The sequence below is a fragment of the Pongo pygmaeus genome, chromosome 1 (assembly GCF_028885625.2).
Source record: "Pongo pygmaeus isolate AG05252 chromosome 1, NHGRI_mPonPyg2-v2.0_pri, whole genome shotgun sequence".
In the NCBI taxonomy this organism is placed as follows: Eukaryota; Metazoa; Chordata; class Mammalia; order Primates; family Hominidae; genus Pongo; species Pongo pygmaeus.
Window position 1 is genome coordinate 20,922,916 of NC_072373.2, and position 23,246 is coordinate 20,946,161.

Genomic DNA, 23,246 nt, shown 5'->3' on the forward strand with positions numbered 1-23,246 from the left:
CGCTCTGCTCCCCCTTTATCGCCCACCTACACCTCCGCCGCAGCCCAGCCGGAGACCTCCTCCTGGGGGTCCGCCCCTACTACACGCCGGGCAGCAGCATCCCACCGCTTCCGCCTCGCCGCCGCCCCGCCAGGAGCCCGGCTCCAGCCTGGGAGGGCAGGGGGCCGGAGCCCAGAGCCGCAGGCGCGGGTCCCCTGCCGTTCGCGGTGCCTTCCCGCTCCCGGAACGCCCAGGCCATTCAATTCACCCACCGGGCGGCGCGCCGTCGTCGCAACCTTCCAAACCGGGGGAAGGGGCGGGCAGGGGCAGCGGGTGCCACAGGCGCCAGCCCAGACCTCGGCTCCGGAACGCACGGGCTGCTTCACCCGGGGGAAGGACATTGCTTCGCCAGCCACCAGGAAAACAGTCCCTGTGCACCCGGATTCCCAACGGCCCCCCACTTCGTGTCAACACCAGTCCCGAGGACACGCCAGAGACCCAGGCCTCCGGCCCCGCCCGGTGCCACGGCTCCCGCCAAACGGGCGGGCGGGCGCACTCTGCAAATCCCGGGGCCCGCCGCAAGGCACCCAGAGCACAGGGTGGTGCCAAGAAAGGAAGGAACCTACGAAACCCACCTCCAAAGCAAGCAATTCAGCCAAGTAAAAGCCCGTCTCAGCGCTCCGTTGGTCCTCTCACAGGGACCGCCTGGCCCCCGTGTTCTGGCGCAGCCCAAGCCCCCTCCACCCTATCCCGGCCTGCTCAAAAGGGCGCTGCCTACCGGAGCCGGGCGCTTCCTCTCGAAGGCTCTATCGCTCTCGCTCTCTAGCTCCCTCCGCCTCTCTCTTCTAGGTTTCCCCCTGGACCTCGCGCTACTTCTGTCGTCTTCCCTCTGTCTCTCTGTCTGTCTCTCTTTCTCTGTCCCTGTCTCTTTCTCAGCCTCTCTGTCTGTCTCCTTCCCTCTCCCCCTCCCCTGTCTCTCTCGATCGCTGTCTCTCTCCCTCCCTCGGTTTCTATCTCTCCATCCATCTCGTCCTTGCTCTCCTTCAAGCCGCGTGTGTGTGTGTACGTGTGTGTGTGTCTGTGTGTGTGTGTGTGCGTGTGTCTCAGTGGGTGAGTCTGTGTGTGTGTGTGTGTGTGTGTCTGCGTGGGTGAGTCTGTGTGTGTGTGTGTGTGCGCGCGTGCGTGCGTGTGCGAGCGAGCGCCGGCGCGTGCGAGCGCGCCCGGGTGTGTCTGTGTGTGGGGGAGTGGATTTGCTCCTGGTGGTGCCGGGGTGTGTCTGGGTTTCTCTCAGCCCCTCTCACCCGGGATCAGGCCGCCGCCTCTAGTGGCAGCCCGGGGCAAAGCGGGGCCACCCCCCCGACCCGCTACCCGCCCCCGCGCCCTCTTGCCCACCGGCCGGCCGGGCCTTGGTCGGGACACGCGACCGTGCTGGGGGCGTTGGGAGAGAAAGGCCCCGCGAGGCCCGGCCGGCTGGTCGCCCTTGGCCAGCCCTGACGGCTCTGGGTGGGTGGGGCAAGTGGGGGCCTCGCGGGAGCGCCTGAGCGGCGAGGGACCCAAAACGCCACCTCCGCGGCAGGGCGGAGGACCAGGAGGGGGTCCCGGGATCGTGGGCCCTGGGCCCTGACGCCTCGGAGCACTCCCTGTTCCGAGCGGGCCCCATGTGGTGGAAGCTCGGGAGCTGGGGAGCCGGGGGAAGGCCGCGGGCGAGCGGCTCGGGGGTCCCCGATCCGAGCCCCGCGGCCCCGGGCTGGCGGTGACGGCTGCAATCCGGCGGGCATGGCTGGGCCGGGCTCTTGGGGCAGCCAGGCGCCTGTCTCGGCGTCTACGGCCATACCACCCTGAACGCGCCCGATCTCGTCTGATCTCGGAAGCTAAGCAGGGTCGGGCCTGGTTAGTACTTGGATGGGAGACCGCCTGGGAATACCGGGTGCTGTAGGCTTTTTCTTTCCTCTTCTTCCAGACGGAGTCTCGCTCTGCCGCCCAGGCTGGAGTGCAGCGGCGCCATCTCGGCTCACTGCAAGCTCCGCCTCCCGGGTTCACGCCCTTCTCCGGCCCCAGCCTCCCGAGTAGCTGGGACTGCAGGCGCCCGCCACCACGCCCGGCTGATTTTTTTTCTATTTTGCGTAGAGACGGGGTTTCACCCTGTTAGCCGGGATGGTCTCTACCTCCTCACCTGGTGATCCACCCGCCTCGGCCTCCCACCCACAGTGCTGGGATTACAGGCGGGAGCCACCGCGCCCGCCCGGCCTCCTGCAGGCTTTTTTGGCTTCCCCGCTGCCTCCCTTCCCCCTACGGTCACCATGCTCCCCAACCTCCCCTCGCTCTGCTCCCCCTTTATCGCCCACCTACACCTCCGCCGCAGCCCAGCCGGAGACCTCCTCCTGGGGGTCCGCCCCTATTACACGCCGGGCAGCAGCATCCCACCGCTTCCGCCTCGCCGCCGCCCCGCCAGGAGCCCGGCTCCAGCCTGGGAGGGCAGGGGGCCGGAGCCCAGAGCCGCAGGCGCGGGTCCCCTGCCGTTCGCGGTGCCTTCCCGCTCCCGGAACGCCCAGGCCATTCAATTCACCCACCGGGCGGCGCGCCGTCGTCGCAACCTTCCAAACCGGGGGAAGGGGCGGGCAGGGGCAGCGGGTGCCACAGGCGCCAGCCCAGACCTCGGCTCCGGAACGCACGGGCTGCTTCACCCGGGGGAAGGACATTGCTTCGCCAGCCACCAGGAAAACAGTCCCTGTGCACCCGGATTCCCAACGGCCCCCCACTTCGTGTCAACACCAGTCCCGAGGACACGCCAGAGACCCAGGCCTCCGGCCCCGCCCGGTGCCACGGCTCCCGCCAAACGGGCGGGCGGGCGCACTCTGCAAATCCCGGGGCCCGCCGCAAGGCACCCAGAGCACAGGGTGGTGCCAAGAAAGGAAGGAACCTACGAAACCCACCTCCAAAGCAAGCAATTCAGCCAAGTAAAAGCCCGTCTCAGCGCTCCGTTGGTCCTCTCACAGGGACCGCCTGGCCCCCGTGTTCTGGCGCAGCCCAAGCCCCCTCCACCCTATCCCGGCCTGCTCAAAAGGGCGCTGCCTACCGGAGCCGGGCGCTTCCTCTCGAAGGCTCTATCGCTCTCGCTCTCTAGCTCCCTCCGCCTCTCTCTTCTAGGTTTCCCCCTGGACCTCGCGCTACTTCTGTCGTCTTCCCTCTGTCTCTCTGTCTGTCTCTCTTTCTCTGTCCCTGTCTCTTTCTCAGCCTCTCTGTCTGTCTCCTTCCCTCTCCCCCTCCCCTGTCTCTCTCGATCGCTGTCTCTCTCCCTCCCTCGGTTTCTATCTCTCCATCCATCTCGTCCTTGCTCTCCTTCAAGCCGCGTGTGTGTGTGTACGTGTGTGTGTGTCTGTGTGTGTGTGTGCGCGTCTGAGTGGGTGAGTCTGTGTGTGTGTGTGTGTGTGTGTGTGTGCGTGTGCGCGCGCGCGTGCGTGCGTGCGTGTGCGAGCGAGCGCCCGCGCGTGCGAGCGCGCCCGGCTGTGTCTGTGTGTGGGGGAGTGGATTTGCTCCTGGTGGTGGCGGGGTGTGTCTGGGTTTCTCTCAGCCCCTCTCACCCGGGATCAGGCCGCCGCCTCTAGTGGCAGCCCGGGGCAAAGCGGGGCCACCCCCCCGACCCGCTACCCGCCCCCGCGCCCTCTTGCCCACCGGCCGGACGGGCCTTGGTCGGGACACGCGACCGTGCTGGGGGCGTTGGGAGAGAAAGGCCCCGCGCGGCCCGGCCGGCTGGTCGCCCTTGGCCAGCCCTGACGGCTCTGGGTGGGTGGGGCAAGAGGGGGCCTCGCGGGAGCGCCTGAGCGGCGAGGGACCCAAAACGCCACCTCCGCGGCAGGGCGGAGGACCAGGAGGGGGTCCTGGGATCGTGGGCCCTGGGCCCTGACGCCTCGGAGCACTCCCTGTTCCGAGCGAGCCCCATGTAGTGGAAGCTCGGGAGCTGGGGAGCCGGGGGAAGGCCGCGGGCGAGCGGCTCGGGGGTCCCCTATCCGAGCCCCGCGGCCCCGGGCTGGCGGTGATGGCTGCAATCCGCCGGGCATGGCTGGGCCGGGCTCTTGGGGCAGCCAGGCGCCTGTCTCAGCGTCTACGGCCATACCACCCTGAACGCGCCCGATCTCGTCTGATCTCGGAAGCTAAGCAGGGTCGGGCCTGGTTAGTACTTGGATGGGAGACCGCCTGGGAATACCGGGTGCTGTAGGCTTTTTCTTTCCTCTTCTTCCAGACGGAGTCTCGCTCTGCCGCCCAGGCTGGAGTGCAGCGGCGCCATCTCGGCTCACTGCAAGCTCCGCCTCCCGGGTTCACGCCCTTCTCCGGCCCCAGCCTCCCGAGTAGCTGGGACTGCAGGCGCCCGCCACCACGCCCGGCTGATTTTTTTTCTATTTTGCGTAGAGACGGGGTTTCACCCTGTTAGCCGGGATGGTCTCTACCTCCTCACCTGGTGATCCACCCGCCTCGGCCTCCCACCCACAGTGCTGGGATTACAGGCGGGAGCCACCGCGCCCGCCCGGCCTCCTGCAGGCTTTTTTGGCTTCCCCGCTGCCTCCCTTCCCCCTACGGTCACCATGCTCCCCAACCTCCCCTCGCTCTGCTCCCCCTTTATCGCCCACCTACACCTCCGCCGCAGCCCAGCCGGAGACCTCCTCCTGGGGGTCCGCCCCTACTACACGCCGGGCAGCAGCATCCCACCGCTTCCGCCTCGCCGCCGCCCGGCCAGGAGCCCGGCTCCAGCCTGGGAGGCAGGGGGCCGGACCACAGAGCCGCAGGCGCGGGTCCCCTGCCGTTCGCGGTGCCTTCCCGCTCCCGGAACGCCCAGGCCATTCAATTCACCCACCGGGCGGCGCGCCGTCGTCGCAACCTTCCAAACCGGGGGAAGGGGCGGGCAGGGGCAGCGGGTGCCACAGGCGCCAGCCCAGACCTCGGCTCCGGAACACACGGGCTGCTTCACCCGGGGGAAGGACATTGCTTCGCCAGCCACCAGGAAAACAGTCCCTGTGCACCCGGATTCCCAACGGCCCCCCACTTCGTGTCAACACCAGTCCCGAGGACACGCCAGAGACCCAGGCCTCCGGCCCCGCCCGGTGCCACGGCTCCCGCCAAACGGGCGGGCGGGCGCACTCTGCAAATCCCGGGGCCCGCCGCAAGGCACCCAGAGCACAGGGTGGTGCCAAGAAAGGAAGGAACCTATGAAACCCACCTCCAAAGCAAGCAATTCAGCCAAGTAAAAGCCCGTCTCAGCGCTCCGTTGGTCCTCTCACAGGGACCGCCTGGCCCCCGTGTTCTGGCGCAGCCCAAGCCCCCTCCACCCTATCCCGGCCTGCTCAAAAGGGCGCTGCCTACCGGAGCCGGGCGCTTCCTCTCGAAGGCTCTATCGCTCTCGCTCTCTAGCTCCCTCCGCCTCTCTCTTCTAGGTTTCCCCCTGGACCTCGCGCTACTTCTGTCGTCTTCCCTCTGTCTCTCTGTCTCTCTCTCTTTCTCTGTCCCTGTCTCTTTCTCAGCCTCTCTGTCTGTCTCCTTCCCTCTCCCCCTCCCCTGTCTCTCTCGATCGCTGTCTCTCTCCCTCCCTCGGTTTCTATCTCTCCATCCATCTCGTCCTTGCTCTCCTTCAAGCCGCGTGTGTGTGTGTACGTGTGTGTGTGTCTGTGTGTGTGTGTGTGCGTCTGAGTGGGTGAGTCTGTGTGTGTGTGTGTGTGTGTGCGCGTGTGCGCGTGCGCGTGCGTGCGTGCGTGTGCGAGCGAGCGCCCGCGCGTGCGAGCGCGCCCGGCTGTGTCTGTGTGTGGGGGAGTGGATTTGCTCCTGGTGGTGGCGGGGTGTGTCTGGGTTTCTCTCAGCCCCTCTCACCCGGGATCAGGCCGCCGCCTCTAGTGGCAGCCCGGGGCAAAGCGGGGCCACCCCCCCGACCCGCTACCCGCCCCCGCGCCCTCTTGCCCACCGGCCGGACGGGCCTTGGTCGGGACACGCGACCGTGCTGGGGGCGTTGGGAGAGAAAGGCCCCGCGCGGCCCGGCCGGCTGGTCGCCCTTGGCCAGCCCTGACGGCTCTGGGGGGGTGGGGCAAGAGGGGGCCTCGCGGGAGCGCCTGAGCGGCGAGGGACCCAAAACGCCACCTCCGCGGCAGGGCGGAGGACCAGGAGTGGGTCCCGGGATCGTGGGCCCTGGGCCCTGACGCCTCGGAGCACTCCCTGTTCCGAGCGAGCCCCATGTGGTGGAAGCTCGGGAGCTGGGGAGCCGGGGGAAGGCCGCGGGCGAGGGGCTCGGGGGTCCCCGATCCGAGCCCCGCGGCCCCGGGCTGGCGGTGACGGCTGCAATCCGGCGGGCATGGCTGGGCCGGGCTCTTGGGGCAGCCAGGCGCCTGTCTCGGCGTCTACGGCCATACCACCCTGAACGCGCCCGATCTCGTCTGATCTCGGAAGCTAAGCAGGGTCGGGCCTGGTTAGTACTTGGATGGGAGACCGCCTGGGAATACCGGGTGCTGTAGGCTTTTTCTTTGGCTTTTTGCTTTTTCTTTCCTCTTCTTCCAGACGGAGTCTCGCTCTGCCGCCCAGGCTGGAGTGCAGCGGCACCATCTCGGCTCACTGCAAGCTCCGCCTCCCGGGTTCACGCCCTTCTCCGGCCCCAGCCTCCCGAGTAGCTGGGACTGCAGGCGCCCGCCACCACGCCCGGCTGATTTTTTTTCTATTTTGCGTAGAGACGGCGTCTCACCCTGTTAGCCGTGATGGTCTCTACCTCCTCACCTGGTGATCCACCCGCCTCGGCCTCCCACCCACAGTGCTGGGATTACAGGCGGGAGCCACCGCGCATGCCCGGCCTGCTGCAGGCTTTTTTGGCTTCCCCGCTGCCTCCCTTCCCCCTACGGTCACCATGCTCCCCAACCTCCCCTCGCTCTGCTCCCCCTTTATCGCCCACCTACACCTCCGCCGCAGCCCAGCCGGAGACCTCCTCCTGGGGGTCCGCCCCTACTACACGCCGGGCAGCAGCATCCCACCGCTTCCGCCTCGCCGCCGCCCCGCCAGGAGCCCGGCTCCAGCCTGGGAGGGCAGGGGGCCGGAGCCCAGAGCCGCAGGCGCGGGTCCCCTGCCGTTCGCGGTGCCTTCCCGCTCCCGGAACGCCCAGGCCATTCAATTCACCCACCGGGCGGCGCGCCGTCGTCGCAACCTTCCAAACCGGGGGAAGGGGCGGGCAGGGGCAGCGGGTGCCACAGGCACCAGCCCAGACCTCGGCTCCGGAACGCACGGGCTGCTTCACCCGGGGGAAGGACATTGCTTCGCCAGCCACCAGGAAAACAGTCCCTGTGCACCCGGATTCCCAACGGCCCCCCACTTCGTGTCAACACCACTCCCGAGGACACGCCAGAGACCCAGGCCTCCGGCCCCGCCCGGTGCCACGGCTCCCGCCAAACGGGCGGGCGGGCGCACTCTGCAAATCCCGGGGCCCGCCGCAAGGCACCCAGAGCACAGGGTGGTGCCAAGAAAGGAAGGAACCTACGAAACCCACCTCCAAAGCAAGCAATTCAGCCAAGTAAAAGCCCGTCTCAGCGCTCCGTTGGTCCTCTCACAGGGACCGCCTGGCCCCCGTGTTCTGGCGCAGCCCAAGCCCCCTCCACCCTATCCCGGCCTGCTCAAAAGGGCGCTGCCTACCGGAGCCGGGCGCTTCCTCTCGAAGGCTCTATCGCTCTCGCTCTCTAGCTCCCTCCGCCTCTCTCTTCTAGGTTTCCCCCTGGACCTCGCGCTACTTCTGTCGTCTTCCCTCTGTCTCTCTGTCTCTCTCTCTTTCTCTGTCCCTGTCTCTTTCTCAGCCTCTCTGTCTGTCTCCTTCCCTCTCCCCCTCCCCTGTCTCTCTCGATCGCTGTCTCTCTCCCTCCCTCGGTTTCTATCTCTCCATCCATCTCGTCCTTGCTCTCCTTCAAGCCGCGTGTGTGTGTGTACGTGTGTGTGTGTCTGTGTGTGTGTGTGTGCGTCTGAGTGGGTGAGTCTGTGTGTGTGTGTGTGTGTGCGCGTGTGCGCGCGCGCGTGCGTGCGTGCGTGTGCGAGCGAGCGCCCGCGCGTGCGAGCGCGCCCGGCTGTGTCTGTGTGTGGGGGAGTGGATTTGCTCCTGGTGGTGGCGGGGTGTGTCTGGGTTTCTCTCAGCCCCTCTCACCCGGGATCAGGCCGCCGCCTCTAGTGGCAGCCCGGGGCAAAGCGGGGCCACCCCCCCGACCCGCTACCCGCCCCCGCGCCCTCTTGCCCACCGGCCGGACGGGCCTTGGTCGGGACACGCGACCGTGCTGGGGGCGTTGGGAGAGAAAGGCCCCGCGCGGCCCGGCCGGCTGGTCGCCCTTGGCCAGCCCTGACGGCTCTGGGGGGGTGGGGCAAGAGGGGGCCTCGCGGGAGCGCCTGAGCGGCGAGGGACCCAAAACGCCACCTCCGCGGCAGGGCGGAGGACCAGGAGTGGGTCCCGGGATCGTGGGCCCTGGGCCCTGACGCCTCGGAGCACTCCCTGTTCCGAGCGAGCCCCATGTGGTGGAAGCTCGGGAGCTGGGGAGCCGGGGGAAGGCCGCGGGCGAGGGGCTCGGGGGTCCCCGATCCGAGCCCCGCGGCCCCGGGCTGGCGGTGACGGCTGCAATCTGGCGGGCATGGCTGGGCCGGGCTCTTGGGGCAGCCAGGCGCCTGTCTCGGCGTCTACGGCCATACCACCCTGAACGCGCCCGATCTCGTCTGATCTCGGAAGCTAAGCAGGGTCGGGCCTGGTTAGTACTTGGATGGGAGACCGCCTGGGAATACCGGGTGCTGTAGGCTTTTTCTTTGGCTTTTTGCTTTTTCTTTCCTCTTCTTCCAGACGGAGTCTCGCTCTGCCGCCCAGGCTGGAGTGCAGCGGCACCATCTCGGCTCACTGCAAGCTCCGCCTCCCGGGTTCACGCCCTTCTCCGGCCCCAGCCTCCCGAGTAGCTGGGACTGCAGGCGCCCGCCACCACGCCCGGCTGATTTTTTTTCTATTTTGCGTAGAGACGGCGTCTCACCCTGTTAGCCGTGATGGTCTCTACCTCCTCACCTGGTGATCCACCCGCCTCGGCCTCCCACCCACAGTGCTGGGATTACAGGCGGGAGCCACCGCGCATGCCCGGCCTGCTGCAGGCTTTTTTGGCTTCCCCGCTGCCTCCCTTCCCCCTACGGTCACCATGCTCCCCAACCTCCCCTCGCTCTGCTCCCCCTTTATCGCCCACCTACACCTCCGCCGCAGCCCAGCCGGAGACCTCCTCCTGGGGGTCCGCCCCTACTACACGCCGGGCAGCAGCATCCCACCGCTTCCGCCTCGCCGCCGCCCCGCCAGGAGCCCGGCTCCAGCCTGGGAGGGCAGGGGGCCGGAGCCCAGAGCCGCAGGCGCGGGTCCCCTGCCGTTCGCGGTGCCTTCCCGCTCCCGGAACGCCCAGGCCATTCAATTCACCCACCGGGCGGCGCGCCGTCGTCGCAACCTTCCAAACCGGGGGAAGGGGCGGGCAGGGGCAGCGGGTGCCACAGGCGCCAGCCCAGACCTCGGCTCCGGAACGCACGGGCTGCTTCACCCGGGGGAAGGACATTGCTTCGCCAGCCACCAGGAAAACAGTCCCTGTGCACCCGGATTCCCAACGGCCCCCCACTTCGTGTCAACACCAGTCCCGAGGACACGCCAGAGACCCAGGCCTCCGGCCCCGCCCGGTGCCACGGCTCCCGCCAAACGGGCGGGCGGGCGCACTCTGCAAATCCCGGGGCCCGCCGCAAGGCACCCAGAGCACAGGGTGGTGCCAAGAAAGGAAGGAACCTACGAAACCCACCTCCAAAGCAAGCAATTCAGCCAAGTAAAAGCCCGTCTCAGCGCTCCGTTGGTCCTCTCACAGGGACCGCCTGGCCCCCGTGTTCTGGCGCAGCCCAAGCCCCCTCCACCCTATCCCGGCCTGCTCAAAAGGGCGCTGCCTACCGGAGCCGGGCGCTTCCTCTCGAAGGCTCTATCGCTCTCGCTCTCTAGCTCCCTCCGCCTCTCTCTTCTAGGTTTCCCCCTGGACCTCGCGCTACTTCTGTCGTCTTCCCTCTGTCTCTCTGTCTCTCTCTCTTTCTCTGTCCCTGTCTCTTTCTCAGCCTCTCTGTCTGTCTCCTTCCCTCTCCCCCTCCCCTGTCTCTCTCGATCGCTGTCTCTCTCCCTCCCTCGGTTTCTATCTCTCCATCCATCTCGTCCTTGCTCTCCTTCAAGCCGCGTGTGTGTGTGTACGTGTGTGTGTGTCCGTGTGTGTGTGTGTGTGCGTCTCAGTGGGTGAGTCTGTGTGTGTGTGTGTGTGTGTGTCTGAGTGGGTGAGTCTGTGTGTGTGTGTGTGCGCGCGTGCGTGCGTGTGCGAGCGAGCGCCCGCGCGTGCGAGCGCGCCCGGGTGTGTCTGTGTGTGGGGGAGTGGATTTGCTCCTGGTGGTGGCGGGGTGTGTCTGGGTTTCTCTCAGCCCCTCTCACCCGGGATCAGGCCGCCGCCTCTAGTGGCAGCCCGGGGCAAAGCGGGGCCAGCCCCCCGACCCGCTACCCGCCCCCGCGCCCTCTTGCCCACCGGCCGGACGGGCCTTGGTCGGGACACGCGACCGTGCTGGGGGCGTTGGGAGAGAAAGGCCCCGCGCGGCCCGACCGGCTGGTCGCCCTTGGCCAGCCCTGACGGCTCCGGGTGGGTGGGGCAAGAGGGGGCCTCGCGGGAGCGCCTGAGCGGCGAGGGATCCAAAACGCCACCTCCGCGGCAGGGCGGAGGACCAGGAGGGGGTCCCGGGATCGTGGGCCATGGGCCCTGACTCCTCGGTGCACTCCCTGTTCCGAGCGGGCCCCATGTGGTGGAAGCTCGGGAGCTGGGGAGCCGGGGGAAGGCCGCGGGCGAGGGGCTCGGGGGTCCCCGATCCGAGCCCCGCGGCCCCGGGCTGCCGGTGACGGCTGCAATCCGGCGGGCATGGCTGGGCCGGGCTCTTGGGGCAGCCAGGCGCCTGTCTCGGCGTCTACGGCCATACCACCCTGAACGCGCCCGATCTCGTCTGATCTCGGAAGGTAAGCAGGGTCGGGCCTGGTTAGTACTTGGATGGGAGACCGCCTGGGAATACCGGGTGCTGTAGGCTTTTTCTTTCCTCTTCTTCCAGACGGAGTCTCGCTCTGCCGCCCAGGCTGGAGTGCAGCGGCGCCATCTCGGCTCACTGCAAGCTCCGCCTCCCGGGTTCACGCCCTTCTCCGGCCCCAGCCTCCCGAGTAGCTGGGACTGCAGGCGCCCGCCACCACGCCCGGCTGATTTTTTTTCTATTTTGCGTAGAGACGGGGTTTCACCCTGTTAGCCGGGATGGTCTCCACCTCCTCACCTGGTGATCCACCCGCCTCGGCCTCCCACCCACAGTGCTGGGATTACAGGCGGGAGCCACCGCGCCCGCCCGGCCTCCTGCAGGCTTTTTTGGCTTCCCCGCTGCCTCCCTTCCCCCTACGGTCGCCATGCTCCCCAACCTCCCCTCGCTCTGCTCCCCCTTTATCGCCCACCTACACCTCCGCCGCAGCCCAGCCGGGGACCTCCTCCTGGGGGTCCGCCCCTACTACACGCCGGGCAGCAGCATCCCACCGCTTCCGCCTCGCCGCCGCCCCGCCAGGAGCCCGGCTCCAGCCTGGGAGGGCAGGGGGCCGGACCCCAGAGCCGCAGGCGCGGGTCCCCTGCCGTTCGCGGTGCCTTCCCGCTCCCGGAACGCCCAGGCCATTCAATTCACCCACCGGGCGGCGCGCCGTCGTCAAAACCTTCCAAACCGGGGGAAGGGGCGGGCAGGGGCAGCGGGTGCCACAGGCGCCAGCCCAGACCTCGGCTCCGGAACGCACGGGCTGCTTCACCCGGGGGAAGGACATTGCTTCGCCAGCCACCAGGAAAACAGTCCCTGTGCACCCGGATTCCCAACGGCCCCCCACTTCGTGTCAACACCACTCCCGAGGACACGCCAGAGACCCAGGCCTCCGGCCCCGCCCGGTGCCACGGCTCCCGCCAAACGGGCGGGCGGGCGCACTCTGCAAATCCCGGGGCCCGCCGCAAGGCACCCAGAGCACAGGGTGGTGCCAAGAAAGGAAGGAACCTACGAAACCCACCTCCAAAGCAAGCAATTCAGCCAAGTAAAAGCCCGTCTCAGCGCTCCGTTGGTCCTCTCACAGGGACCGCCTGGCCCCCGTGTTCTGGCGCAGCCCAAGCCCCCTCCACCCTATCCCGGCCTGCTCAAAAGGGCGCTGCCTACCGGAGCCGGGCGCTTCCTCTCGAAGGCTCTATCGCTCTCGCTCTCTAGCTCCCTCCGCCTCTCTCTTCTAGGTTTCCCCCTGGACCTCGCGCTACTTCTGTCGTCTTCCCTCTGTCTCTCTGTCTCTCTCTCTTTCTCTGTCCCTGTCTCTTTCTCAGCCTCTCTGTCTGTCTCCTTCCCTCTCCCCCTCCCCTGTCTCTCTCGATCGCTGTCTCTCTCCCTCCCTCGGTTTCTATCTCTCCATCCATCTCGTCCTTGCTCTCCTTCAAGCCGCGTGTGTGTGTGTACGTGTGTGTGTGTCTGTGTGTGTGTGTGTGCGTCTGAGTGGGTGAGTCTGTGTGTGTGTGTGTGTGTGTGCGCGTGTGCGCGCGCGCGTGCGTGCGTGCGTGTGCGAGCGAGCGCCCGCGCGTGCGAGCGCGCCCGGGTGTGTCTGTGTGTGGGGGAGTGGATTTGCTCCTGGTGGTGGCGGGGTGTGTCTGGGTTTCTCTCAGCCCCTCTCACCCGGGATCAGGCCGCCGCCTCTAGTGGCAGCCCGGGGCAAAGCGGGGCCACCCCCCCCGACCCGCTACCCGCCCCCGCGCCCTCTTGCCCACCGGCCGGACGGGCCTTGGTCGGGACACGCGACCGTGCTGGGGGCGTTGGGAGAGAAAGGCCCCGCGCGGCCCGGCCGGCTGGTCGCCCTTGGCCAGCCCTGACGGCTCTGGGGGGGTGGGGCAAGAGGGGGCCTCGCGGGAGCGCCTGAGCGGCGAGGGACCCAAAACGCCACCTCCGCGGCAGGGCGGAGGACCAGGAGTGGGTCCCGGGATCGTGGGCCCTGGGCCCTGACGCCTCGGAGCACTCCCTGTTCCGAGCGAGCCCCATGTGGTGGAAGCTCGGGAGCTGGGGAGCCGGGGGAAGGCCGCGGGCGAGGGGTTCGGGGGTCCCCGATCCGAGCCCCGCGGCCCCGGGCTGGCGGTGACGGCTGCAATCCGGCGGGCATGGCTGGGCCGGGCTCTTGGGGCAGCCAGGCGCCTGTCTCGGCGTCTACGGCCATACCACCCTGAACGCGCCCGATCTCGTCTGATCTCGGAAGCTAAGCAGGGTCGGGCCTGGTTAGTACTTGGATGGGAGACCGCCTGGGAATACCGGGTGCTGTAGGCTTTTTCTTTGGCTTTTTGCTTTTTCTTTCCTCTTCTTCCAGACGGAGTCTCGCTCTGCCGCCCAGGCTGGAGTGCAGCGGCACCATCTCGGCTCACTGCAAGCTCCGCCTCCCGGGTTCACGCCCTTCTCCGGCCCCAGCCTCCCGAGTAGCTGGGACTGCAGGCGCCCGCCACCACGCCCGGCTGATTTTTTTTCTATTTTGCGTAGAGACGGCGTCTCACCCTGTTAGCCGTGATGGTCTCTACCTCCTCACCTGGTGATCCACCCGCCTCGGCCTCCCACCCACAGTGCTGGGATTACAGGCGGGAGCCACCGCGCATGCCCGGCCTGCTGCAGGCTTTTTTGGCTTCCCCGCTGCCTCCCTTCCCCCTACGGTCACCATGCTCCCCAACCTCCCCTCGCTCTGCTCCCCCTTTATCGCCCACCTACACCTCCGCCGCAGCCCAGCCGGAGACCTCCTCCTGGGGGTCCGCCCCTACTACACGCCGGGCAGCAGCATCCCACCGCTTCCGCCTCGCCGCCGCCCCGCCAGGAGCCCGGCTCCAGCCTGGGAGGGCAGGGGGCCGGAGCCCAGAGCCGCAGGCGCGGGTCCCCTGCCGTTCGCGGTGCCTTCCCGCTCCCGGAACGCCCAGGCCATTCAATTCACCCACCGGGCGGCGCGCCGTCGTCGCAACCTTCCAAACCGGGGGAAGGGGCGGGCAGGGGCAGCGGGTGCCACAGGCGCCAGCCCAGACCTCGGCTCCGGAACGCACGGGCTGCTTCACCCGGGGGAAGGACATTGCTTCGCCAGCCACCAGGAAAACAGTCCCTGTGCACCCGGATTCCCAACGGCCCCCCACTTCGTGTCAACACCAGTCCCGAGGACACGCCAGAGACCCAGGCCTCCGGCCCCGCCCGGTGCCACGGCTCCCGCCAAACGGGCGGGCGGGCGCACTCTGCAAATCCCGGGGCCCGCCGCAAGGCACCCAGAGCACAGGGTGGTGCCAAGAAAGGAAGGAACCTACGAAACCCACCTCCAAAGCAAGCAATTCAGCCAAGTAAAAGCCCGTCTCAGCGCTCCGTTGGTCCTCTCACAGGGACCGCCTGGCCCCCGTGTTCTGGCGCAGCCCAAGCCCCCTCCACCCTATCCCGGCCTGCTCAAAAGGGCGCTGCCTACCGGAGCCGGGCGCTTCCTCTCGAAGGCTCTATCGCTCTCGCTCTCTAGCTCCCTCCGCCTCTCTCTTCTAGGTTTCCCCCTGGACCTCGCGCTACTTCTGTCGTCTTCCCTCTGTCTCTCTGTCTCTCTCTCTTTCTCTGTCCCTGTCTCTTTCTCAGCCTCTCTGTCTGTCTCCTTCCCTCTCCCCCTCCCCTGTCTCTCTCGATCGCTGTCTCTCTCCCTCCCTCGGTTTCTATCTCTCCATCCATCTCGTCCTTGCTCTCCTTCAAGCCGCGTGTGTGTGTGTACGTGTGTGTGTGTCCGTGTGTGTGTGTGTGTGCGTCTCAGTGGGTGAGTCTGTGTGTGTGTGTGTGTGTGTGTCTGAGTGGGTGAGTCTGTGTGTGTGTGTGTGCGCGCGTGCGTGCGTGTGCGAGCGAGCGCCCGCGCGTGCGAGCGCGCCCGGGTGTGTCTGTGTGTGGGGGAGTGGATTTGCTCCTGGTGGTGGCGGGGTGTGTCTGGGTTTCTCTCAGCCCCTCTCACCCGGGATCAGGCCGCCGCCTCTAGTGGCAGCCCGGGGCAAAGCGGGGCCAGCCCCCCGACCCGCTACCCGCCCCCGCGCCCTCTTGCCCACCGGCCGGACGGGCCTTGGTCGGGACACGCGACCGTGCTGGGGGCGTTGGGAGAGAAAGGCCCCGCGCGGCCCGACCGGCTGGTCGCCCTTGGCCAGCCCTGACGGCTCCGGGTGGGTGGGGCAAGAGGGGGCCTCGCGGGAGCGCCTGAGCGGCGAGGGATCCAAAACGCCACCTCCGCGGCAGGGCGGAGGACCAGGAGGGGGTCCCGGGATCGTGGGCCATGGGCCCTGACTCCTCGGAGCACTCCCTGTTCCGAGCGGGCCCCATGTGGTGGAAGCTCGGGAGCTGGGGAGCCGGGGGAAGGCCGCGGGCGAGGGGCTCGGGGGTCCCCGATCCGAGCCCCGCGGCCCCGGGCTGCCGGTGACGGCTGCAATCCGGCGGGCATGGCTGGGCCGGGCTCTTGGGGCAGCCAGGCGCCTGTCTCGGCGTCTACGGCCATACCACCCTGAACGCGCCCGATCTCGTCTGATCTCGGAAGGTAAGCAGGGTCGGGCCTGGTTAGTACTTGGATGGGAGACCGCCTGGGAATACCGGGTGCTGTAGGCTTTTTCTTTCCTCTTCTTCCAGACGGAGTCTCGCTCTGCCGCCCAGGCTGGAGTGCAGCGGCGCCATCTCGGCTCACTGCAAGCTCCGCCTCCCGGGTTCACGCCCTTCTCCGGCCCCAGCCTCCCGAGTAGCTGGGACTGCAGGCGCCCGCCACCACGCCCGGCTGATTTTTTTTCTATTTTGCGTAGAGACGGGGTTTCACCCTGTTAGCCGGGATGGTCTCCACCTCCTCACCTGGTGATCCACCCGCCTCGGGCTCCCACCCACAGTGCTGGGATTACAGGCGGGAGCCACCGCGCCCGCCCGGCCTCCTGCAGGCTTTTTTGGCTTCCCCGCTGCCTCCCTTCCCCCTACGGTCGCCATGCTCCCCAACCTCCCCTCGCTCTGCTCCCCCTTTATCGCCCACCTACACCTCCGCCGCAGCCCAGCCGGGGACCTCCTCCTGGGGGTCCGCCCCTACTACACGCCGGGCAGCAGCATCCCACCGCTTCCGCCTCGCCGCCGCCCCGCCAGGAGCCCGGCTCCAGCCTGGGAGGGCAGGGGGCCGGACCCCAGAGCCGCAGGCGCGGGTCCCCTGCCGTTCGCGGTGCCTTCCCGCTCCCGGAACGCCCAGGCCATTCAATTCACCCACCGGGCGGCGCGCCGTCGTCAAAACCTTCCAAACCGGGGGAAGGGGCGGGCAGGGGCAGCGGGTGCCACAGGCGCCAGCCCAGACCTCGGCTCCGGAACGCACGGGCTGCTTCACCCGGGGGAAGGACATTGCTTCGCCAGCCACCAGGAAAACAGTCCCTGTGCACCCGGATTCCCAACGGCCCCCCACTTCGTGTCAACACCAGTCCCGAGGACACGCCAGAGACCCAGGCCTCCGGCCCCGCCCGGTGCCACGGCTCCCGCCAAACGGGCGGGCGGGCGCACTCTGCAAATCCCGGGGCCCGCCGCAAGGCACCCAGAGCACAGGGTGGTGCCAAGAAAGGAAGGAACCTACGAAACCCACCTCCAAAGCAAGCAATTCAGCCAAGTAAAAGCCCGTCTCAGCGCTCCGTTGGTCCTCTCACAGGGACCGCCTGGCCCCCGTGTTCTGGCGCAGCCCAAGCCCCCTCCACCCTATCCCGGCCTGCTCAAAAGGGCGCTGCCTACCGGAGCCGGGCGCTTCCTCTCGAAGGCTCTATCGCTCTCGCTCTCTAGCTCCCTCCGCCTCTCTCTTCTAGGTTTCCCCCTGGACCTCGCGCTACTTCTGTCGTCTTCCCTCTGTCTCTCTGTCTCTCTCTCTTTCTCTGTCCCTGTCTCTTTCTCAGCCTCTCTGTCTGTCTCCTTCCCTCTCCCCCTCCCCTGTCTCTCTCGATCGCTGTCTCTCTCCCTCCCTCGGTTTCTATCTCTCCATCCATCTCGTCCTTGCTCTCCTTCAAGCCGCGTGTGTGTGTGTACGTGTGTGTGTGTCTGTGTGTGTGTGTGTGCGTCTGAGTGGGTGAGTCTGTGTGTGTGTGTGTGTGCGCGTGTGCGCGCGCGCGTGCGTGCGTGCGTGTGCGAGCGAGCGCCCGCGCGTGCGAGCGCGCCCGGGTGTGTCTGTGTGTGGGGGAGTGGATTTGCTCCTGGTGGTGGCGGGGTGTGTCTGGGTTTCTCTCAGCCCCTCTCACCCGGGATCAGGCCGCCGCCTCTAGTGGCAGCCCGGGGCAAAGCGGGGCCACCCCCCCCGACCCGCTACCCGCCCCCGCGCCCTCTTGCCCACCGGCCGGACGGGCCTTGGTCGGGACACGCGACCGTGCTGGGGGCGTTGGGAGAGAAAGGCCCCGCGCGGCCCGGCCGGCTGGTCGCCCTTGGCCAGCCCTGACGGCTCTGGGGGGGTGGGGCAAGAGGGGGCCTCGCGGGAGCGCCTGAGCGGCGAGGGACCCAAAACGCCACCTCCGCGGCAGGGCGGAGGACCAGGAGTGGGTCCCGGGATCGTGGGCCCTGGGCCCTGACGCCTCGGAGCACTCCCTGTTCCGAGCGAGCCCCATGTGGTGGAAGCTCGGGAGCTGGGGAGCCGGGGGAAGGCCGCGGGCGAGGGGCTCGGGGGTCCCCGATCCGAGCCCCGCGGCCCCGGGCTGGCGGTGACGGCTGCAATCCGGCGGGCATGGCTGGGCCGGGCTCTTGGGGCAGCCAGGCGCCTGTCTCGGCGTCTACGGCCATACCACCCTGAACGCGCCCGATCTCGTCTGATCTCGGAAGCTAAGCAGGGTCGGGCCTGGTTAGTACTTGGATGGGAGACCGCCTGGGAATACCGGGTGCTGTAGGCTTTTTCTTTGGCTTTTTGCTTTTTCTTTCCTCTTCTTCCAGACGGAGTCTCGCTCTGCCGCCCAGGCTGGAGTGCAGCGGCACCATCTCGGCTCACTGCAAGCTCCGCCTCCCGGGTTCACGCCCTTCTCCGGCCCCAGCCTCCCGAGTAGCTGGGACTGCAGGCGCCCGCCACCACGCCCGGCTGATTTTTTTTCTATTTTGCGTAGAGACGGCGTCTCACCCTGTTAGCCGTGATGGTCTCTACCTCCTCACCTGGTGATCCACCCGCCTCGGCCTCCCACCCACAGTGCTGGGATTACAGGCGGGAGCCACCGCGCATGCCCGGCCTGCTGCAGGCTTTTTTGGCTTCCCCGCTGCCTCCCTTCCCCCTACGGTCACCATGCTCCCCAACCTCCCCTCGCTCTGCTCCCCCTTTATCGCCCACCTACACCTCCACCGCAGCCCAGCCGGAGACCTCCTCCTGGGGGTCCGCCCCTACTACACGCCGGGCAGCAGCATCCCACCGCTTCCGCCTCGCCGCCGCCCCGCCAGGAGCCCGGCTCCAGCCTGGGAGGGCAGGGGGCCGGAGCCCAGAGCCGCAGGCGCGGGTCCCCTGCCGTTCGCGGTGCCTTCCCGCTCCCGGAACGCCCAGGCCATTCAATTCACCCACCGGGCGGCGCGCCGTCGTCGCAACCTTCCAAACCGGGGGAAGGGGCGGGCAGGGGCAGCGGGTGCCACAGGCGCCAGCCCAGACCTCGGCTCCGGAACGCACGGGCTGCTTCACCCGGGGGAAGGACATTGCTTCGCCAGCCACCAGGAAAACAGTCCCTGTGCACCCGGATTCCCAACGGCCCCCCACTTCGTGTCAACACCACTCCCGAGGACACGCCAGAGACCCAGGCCTCCGGCCCCGCCCGGTGCCACGGCTCCCGCCAAACGGGCGGGCGGGCGCACTCTGCAAATCCCGGGGCCCGCCGCAAGGCACCCAGAGCACAGGGTGGTGCCAAGAAAGGAAGGAACCTACGAAACCCACCTCCAAAGCAAGCAATTCAGCCAAGTAAAAGCCCGTCTCAGCGCTCCGTTGGTCCTCTCACAGGGACCGCCTGGCCCCCGTGTTCTGGCGCAGCCCAAGCCCCCTCCACCCTATCCCGGCCTGCTCAAAAGGGCGCTGCCTACCGGAGCCGGGCGCTTCCTCTCGAAGGCTCTATCGCTCTCGCTCTCTAGCTCCCTCCGCCTCTCTCTTCTAGGTTTCCCCCTGGACCTCGCGCTACTTCTGTCGTCTTCCCTCTGTCTCTCTGTCTCTCTCTCTTTCTCTGTCCCTGTCTCTTTCTCAGCCTCTCTGTCTGTCTCCTTCCCTCTCCCCCTCCCCTGTCTCTCTCGATCGCTGTCTCTCTCCCTCCCTCGGTTTCTATCTCTCCATCCATCTCGTCCTTGCTCTCCTTCAAGCCGCGTGTGTGTGTGTACGTGTGTGTGTGTCCGTGTGTGTGTGTGTGTGCGTCTCAGTGGGTGAGTCTGTGTGTGTGTGTGTGTGTGTGTCTGAGTGGGTGAGTCTGTGTGTGTGTGTGTGCGCGCGTGCGTGCGTGTGCGAGCGAGCGCCCGCGCGTGCGAGCGCGCCCGGGTGTGTCTGTGTGTGGGGGAGTGGATTTGCTCCTGGTGGTGGCGGGGTGTGTCTGGGTTTCTCTCAGCCCCTCTCACCCGGGATCAGGCCGCCGCCTCTAGTGGCAGCCCGGGGCAAAGCGGGGCCAGCCCCCCGACCCGCTACCCGCCCCCGCGCCCTCTTGCCCACCGGCCGGACGGGCCTTGGTCGGGACACGCGACCGTGCTGGGGGCGTTGGGAGAGAAAGGCCCCGCGCGGCCCGACCGGCTGGTCGCCCTTGGCCAGCCCTGACGGCTCCGGGTGGGTGGGGCAAGAGGGGGCCTCGCGGGAGCGCCTGAGCGGCGAGGGATCCAAAACGCCACCTCCGCGGCAGGGCGGAGGACCAGGAGGGGGTCCCGGGATCGTGGGCCATGGGCCCTGACTCCTCGGAGCACTCCCTGTTCCGAGCGGGCCCCATGTGGTGGAAGCTCGGGAGCTGGGGAGCCGGGGGAAGGCCGCGGGCGAGGGGCTCGGGGGTCCCCGATCCGAGCCCCGCGGCCCCGGGCTGCCGGTGACGGCTGCAATCCGGCGGGCATGGCTGGGCCGGGCTCTTGGGGCAGCCAGGCGCCTGTCTCGGCGTCTACGGCCATACCACCCTGAACGCGCCCGATCTCGTCTGATCTCGGAAGGTAAGCAGGGTCGGGCCTGGTTAGTACTTGGATGGGAGACCGCCTGGGAATACCGGGTGCTGTAGGCTTTTTCTTTCCTCTTCTTCCAGACGGAGTCTCGCTCTGCCGCCCAGGCTGGAGTGCAGCGGCGCCATCTCGGCTCACTGCAAGCTCCGCCTCCCGGGTTCACGCCCTTCTCCGGCCCCAGCCTCCCGAGTAGCTGGGACTGCAGGCGCCCGCCACCACGCCCGGCTGATTTTTTTTCTATTTTGCGTAGAGACGGGGTTTCACCCTGTTAGCCGGGATGGTCTCCACCTCCTCACCTGGTGATCCACCCGCCTCGGCCTCCCACCCACAGTGCTGGGATTACAGGCGGGAGCCACCGCGCCCGCCCGGCCTCCTGCAGGCTTTTTTGGCTTCCCCGCTGCCTCCCTTCCCCCTACGGTCGCCATGCTCCCCAACCTCCCCTCGCTCTGCTCCCCCTTTATCGCCCACCTACACCTCCGCCGCAGCCCAGCCGGGGACCTCCTCCTGGGGGTCCGCCCCTACTACACGCCGGGCAGCAGCATCCCACCGCTTCCGCCTCGCCGCCGCCCCGCCAGGAGCCCGGCTCCAGCCTGGGAGGGCAGGGGGCCGGACCCCAGAGCCGCAGGCGCGGGTCCCCTGCCGTTCGCGGTGCCTTCCCGCTCCCGGAACGCCCAGGCCATTCAATTCACCCACCGGGCGGCGCGCCGTCGTCAAAACCTTCCAAACCGGGGGAAGGGGCGGGCAGGGGCAGCGGGTGCCACAGGCGCCAGCCCAGACCTCGGCTCCGGAACGCACGGGCTGCTTCACCCGGGGGAAGGACATTGCTTCGCCAGCCACCAGGAAAACAGTCCCTGTGCACCCGGATTCCCAACGGCCCCCCACTTCGTGTCAACACCAGTCCCGAGGACACGCCAGAGACCCAGGCCTCCGGCCCCGCCCGGTGCCACGGCTCCCGCCAAACGGGCGGGCGGGCGCACTCTGCAAATCCCGGGGCCCGCCGCAAGGCACCCAGAGCACAGGGTGGTGCCAAGAAAGGGAGGAACCTACGAAACCCACCTCCAAAGCAAGCAATTCAGCCAAGTAAAAGCCCGTCTCAGCGCTCCGTTGGTCCTCTCACAGGGACCGCCTGGCCCCCGTGTTCTGGCGCAGCCCAAGCCCCCTCCACCCTATCCCGGCCTGCTCAAAAGGGCGCTGCCTACCGGAGCCGGGCGCTTCCTCTCGAAGGCTCTATCGCTCTCGCTCTCTAGCTCCCTCCGCCTCTCTCTTCTAGGTTTCCCCCTGGACCTCGCGCTACTTCTGTCGTCTTCCCTCTGTCTCTCTGTCTCTCTCTCTTTCTCTGTCCCTGTCTCTTTCTCAGCCTCTCTGTCTGTCTCCTTCCCTCTCCCCCTCCCCTGTCTCTCTCGATCGCTGTCTCTCTCCCTCCCTCGGTTTCTATCTCTCCATCCATCTCGTCCTTGCTCTCCTTCAAGCCGCGTGTGTGTGTGTACGTGTGTGTGTCTGTGTGTGTGTGTGTGTGTGTGTCTCAGTGGGTGAGTCTGTGTGTGTGTGTGTGTGTGTGTCTGCGTGGGTGAGTCTGTGTGTGTGTGTGTGTGCGCGCGTGCGTGCGTGTGCGAGCGAGCGCCGGCGCGTGCGAGCGCGCCCGGGTGTGTCTGTGTGTGGGGGAGTGGATTTGCTCCTGGTGGTGCCGGGGTGTGTCTGGGTTTCTCTCAGCCCCTCTCACCCGGGATCAGGCCGCCGCCTCTAGTGGCAGCCCGGGGCAAAGCGGGGCCACCCCCCCGACCCGCTACCCGCCCCCGCGCCCTCTTGCCCACCGGCCGGCCGGGCCTTGGTCGGGACACGCGACCGTGCTGGGGGCGTTGGGAGAGAAAGGCCCCGCGAGGCCCGGCCGGCTGGTCGCCCTTGGCCAGCCCTGACGGCTCTGGGTGGGTGGGGCAAGAGGGGGCCTCGCGGGAGCGCCTGAGCGGCGAGGGACCCAAAACGCCACCTCCGCGGCAGGGCGGAGGACCAGGAGGGGGTCCCGGGATCGTGGGCCCTGGGCCCTGACGCCTCGGAGCACTCCCTGTTCCGAGCGGGCCCCATGTGGTGGAAGCTCGGGAGCTGGGGAGCCGGGGGAAGGCCGCGGGCGAGCGGCTCGGGGGTCCCCGATCCGAGCCCCGCGGCCCCGGCAGGCGGTGACGGCTGCAATCCGGCGGGCATGGCTGGGCCGGGCTCTTGGGGCAGCCAGGCGCCTGTCTCGGCGTCTACGGCCATACCACCCTGAACGCGCCCGATCTCGTCTGATCTCGGAAGCTAAGCAGGGTCGGGCCTGGTTAGTACTTGGATGGGAGACCGCCTGGGAATACCGGGTGCTGTAGGCTTTTTCTTTCCTCTTCTTCCAGACGGAGTCTCGCTCTGCCGCCCAGGCTGGAGTGCAGCGGCGCCATCTCGGCTCACTGCAAGCTCCGCCTCCCGGGTTCACGCCCTTCTCCGGCCCCAGCCTCCCGAGTAGCTGGGACTGCAGGCGCCCGCCACCACGCCCGGCTGATTTTTTTTCTATTTTGCGTAGAGACGGGGTTTCACCCTGTTAGCCGGGATGGTCTCTACCTCCTCACCTGGTGATCCACCCGCCTCGGCCTCCCACCCACAGTGCTGGGATTACAGGCGGGAGCCACCGCGCCCGCCCGGCCTCCTGCAGGCTTTTTTGGCTTCCCCGCTGCCTCCCTTCCCCCTACGGTCACCATGCTCCCCAACCTCCCCTCGCTCTGCTCCCCCTTTATCGCCCACCTACACCTCCGCCGCAGCCCAGCCGGAGACCTCCTCCTGGGGGTCCGCCCCTACTACACGCCGGGCAGCAGCATCCCACCGCTTCCGCCTCGCCGCCGCCCGGCCAGGAGCCCGGCTCCAGCCTGGGAGGCAGGGGGCCGGACCACAGAGCCGCAGGCGCGGGTCCCCTGCCGTTCGCGGTGCCTTCCCGCTCCCGGAACGCCCAGGCCATTCAATTCACCCACCGGGCGGCGCGCCGTCGTCGCAACCTTCCAAACCGGGGGAAGGGGCGGGCAGGGGCAGCGGGTGCC

At 68.2% G+C, this 23,246-nt stretch overlaps 10 non-coding genes across 10 annotated transcripts; all 10 read left to right on the forward strand.

The window, feature by feature from the left end:
- The first annotated feature begins 1,799 nt into the window (after positions 1-1,799).
- On the forward strand, positions 1,800-1,918 carry LOC129022133 (5S ribosomal RNA). The gene has a single exon (XR_008496239.1). It is a non-coding gene; the product is annotated as a 5S ribosomal RNA (ribosomal RNA).
- A 2,161-nt stretch (positions 1,919-4,079) lies between these two features.
- LOC129022140 (5S ribosomal RNA) lies at positions 4,080-4,198 on the forward strand. Its single transcript, XR_008496241.1, has one exon. It is a non-coding gene; the product is annotated as a 5S ribosomal RNA (ribosomal RNA).
- A 2,156-nt stretch (positions 4,199-6,354) lies between these two features.
- Positions 6,355-6,473, forward strand: LOC129022147 (5S ribosomal RNA). Its single transcript, XR_008496242.1, has one exon. It is a non-coding gene; the product is annotated as a 5S ribosomal RNA (ribosomal RNA).
- A 2,174-nt stretch (positions 6,474-8,647) lies between these two features.
- On the forward strand, positions 8,648-8,766 carry LOC129022154 (5S ribosomal RNA). Its single transcript, XR_008496248.1, has one exon. It is a non-coding gene; the product is annotated as a 5S ribosomal RNA (ribosomal RNA).
- Positions 8,767-10,960: 2,194 nt separating this feature from the next.
- LOC129022323 (5S ribosomal RNA) lies at positions 10,961-11,079 on the forward strand. The gene has a single exon (XR_008496357.1). It is a non-coding gene; the product is annotated as a 5S ribosomal RNA (ribosomal RNA).
- Positions 11,080-13,237: 2,158 nt separating this feature from the next.
- LOC129022165 (5S ribosomal RNA) lies at positions 13,238-13,356 on the forward strand. The gene has a single exon (XR_008496259.1). It is a non-coding gene; the product is annotated as a 5S ribosomal RNA (ribosomal RNA).
- Positions 13,357-15,550: 2,194 nt separating this feature from the next.
- LOC129022324 (5S ribosomal RNA) lies at positions 15,551-15,669 on the forward strand. The gene has a single exon (XR_008496366.1). It is a non-coding gene; the product is annotated as a 5S ribosomal RNA (ribosomal RNA).
- A 2,154-nt stretch (positions 15,670-17,823) lies between these two features.
- LOC129022176 (5S ribosomal RNA) lies at positions 17,824-17,942 on the forward strand. Its single transcript, XR_008496270.1, has one exon. It is a non-coding gene; the product is annotated as a 5S ribosomal RNA (ribosomal RNA).
- A 2,194-nt stretch (positions 17,943-20,136) lies between these two features.
- Positions 20,137-20,255, forward strand: LOC129022328 (5S ribosomal RNA). Its single transcript, XR_008496370.1, has one exon. It is a non-coding gene; the product is annotated as a 5S ribosomal RNA (ribosomal RNA).
- A 2,176-nt stretch (positions 20,256-22,431) lies between these two features.
- LOC129022187 (5S ribosomal RNA) lies at positions 22,432-22,550 on the forward strand. Its single transcript, XR_008496281.1, has one exon. It is a non-coding gene; the product is annotated as a 5S ribosomal RNA (ribosomal RNA).
- Positions 22,551-23,246: the final 696 nt, after the last annotated feature.